The sequence below is a fragment of the Herpailurus yagouaroundi genome, unplaced genomic scaffold, assembly GCF_014898765.1.
Source record: "Herpailurus yagouaroundi ecotype Mexico unplaced genomic scaffold, PumYag 166, whole genome shotgun sequence".
In the NCBI taxonomy this organism is placed as follows: Eukaryota; Metazoa; Chordata; class Mammalia; order Carnivora; family Felidae; genus Herpailurus; species Herpailurus yagouaroundi.
The window spans coordinates 37,513,929-37,516,375 of record NW_024412407.1 but is presented as its reverse complement, the minus strand read 5'-3'; positions in this window follow the sequence as shown (position 1 = coordinate 37,516,375).

Here is a 2,447-nt window from a genome sequence, read left to right as displayed (position 1 = left end):
AGTTGAGTTGGAAGTTCAAATCCCTGAGCTCATCCTTTTCTTTCTCCACTTTGTCCAGTACAAACAACCAACCAGTTTTGTTACATTTGTTAGTTTGATTAGAAACAAAACAAAACAAAACAAAACAAAACAAAACACGAAAGTCTCATGGTCACCCAGCTTCCTCTTTTTTTTTTTTTTTAAGTGGTTGATGATGAGTATCCAGTGGTGATGTTTCTGTATATCCATTGCCACATCACACCGTGGACTATCAATGCCCCCTTTACAACTGGAAATAGTCATTAGTGTCTTTAAATCTAATCAAATCAAGAGCCAATTTCAGAAACTCCAGAACTAATTCAGAAACTTTCTCCTCAACATTCTGTTTCTCTTAACCAGTTTTAGTACCAAGACCTATATTATTCAGGGTTCTCTAGAAGAACAGAACCAATAGGATATAGGTACAAGAAAATGATTCATATGACTATGGAGGCTAAAAAAGTGTCAAGATATGCAGTTGGCAAGCTAGAGACCCAGGACAGCCAATGTTGTAAGTTTCGGTCCAAAGGTAGAAAATGGTTGGTGTTCCAGCTCGGCAATCAAGCAGGAGAAGTTCCCTTTTACTCAGTCTTTAAAAAAAAAAAAAAAAAAATTCTAGTCTTCAACTGATTGGATGAGGTCCACTCACATTAGGGCAGGCGATCTATTTTACTCAGGCTACCAATTAAATTATTAACCTTATCCAGGAACACCCTCACAGACACACCCAGAATAATGTTTAACTGAATGTCTGGGTGCCCCCATGGTCCTCAAGTTAACACATAAAATTAGCTATCACAACTCAGTATGGAAAATATCATTATTGCTGTTACAATTGTTAATGTAGGTTATTTACTTAGAAGGTCACCTCCTTTCTCAAAAGTTTTAGAGTCTTTAAAGACTCATGAGTCACATGAAGAATATTGGATTAACAGAAAACACTCTCAATCAACAATTATCACATGTTTCTATATCTCAGTAGGTAGAATCCACAGATCTGGGAACCAATGGTGGAAATAAGATTGACCCTGTTTACCACTGCTACCATCGGTTTGGGGAATTTGTGTTTGTATAATCTCAACTTTAAGATATGCAGGTCTGAAAGCACTGGTTTCCACAGCGGGAGCATTTTCATCAGGCAAACTATCAGAATCTCATTAAAGCATAAACTATGGCTGCTAGTCTGGGCTTTTTATGCCAAGAGCCCAGCAGGAAAAGCAATGAGTCACAATCCTGACAAAGTTAATTAAGTCTGATTACCAGGAGAATGTAGGGCTGTTGTTGCATAAGAGGGAAGGTGAAGCATATGTTTGTCATCAAGGTGACCCACTAGGATATCTCTTGCAAGTTCCCTGCTAAACTTTGACAGTTAATAGGTAAGTTCAGTAGAAGTGATCTGAGAAGAACTTGGCAGCCAGAGTCTTAGATACCTTAGCAATGAGTATCATGGTCACCCCACTAGGTAAAACACCTAGACTAGTTGAGAGCACGGTCAAGGGTGAGCGGCGTCTAGAATGGGTAGTGAGGTAAGAAGGTAGTAAATGTTAGTTGCAATGACAGGGTGAAGAGTTTGTCTCACTAGTAAGTTTCACCAAGAAAAGAGACTGACTAGAATGCTGGAGGAGCTAGTCATGGAACACTTTTATACTAGCCAAGCAGATCCAAACAGTGCAAGAGTAGGTTGCAGTAGATGTTCTAGTGTGTTGCGCGAATACCCCCTTCAGGACTGAGGTATTTACTTCCCAAGCTCCTGGGAGTGTTGGCAAATGAATTCTCTCAATTGAGTCTCTTACTGGGAATTGCTCACTGCCAAAGAAAGTCACCGTCTCAGGACAGCCCAAATCAAATGACTGGTTAAGCTGGGGGAGGGGGGGGTATGCAGACCCAGCCCTTTTATTTCAAGAAGTGCAACTTGGAAGGACCAGCCAAGTCCCAGAATTCCCCCATGGGATCAGCTGGGACCTCTGTTGCAACTACATTGTGTGGATGCACAATTTCTTCCTTTACCCAGCGTGGTTCCCCTTACCCTCAGTGTTCTCATTCTCAAAAGCACTTAGCATTAAAGCTTCTACCCAGAAATCTCAGAATTTCAGAGTCTATTTCCTAACGAATCCTACTTATTAAAAAAAACAAACAAACGAACTAAAGTGATTGTTTTGTTGATCCATTGAATGCTGTTTTTAGGGGAGTAAAAACATTCTGTCACGTCATGACTCTAGCTGTTTCCACTTTACTTAATTCTTACTATACTCACTCTTTTTTTTTTATTTTTTATTTAAAAAAATTTATTTATTTATTTATTTTTATTTAAAAAAAATTTTTTTTCAATGTTTGTTTATTTTTGGGACAGAGAGAGACAGAGCATGAACGGGGGAGGGGCAGAGAGAGAGGGAGACACAGAATCCGAAACAGGCTCCAGGCTCCGAGCC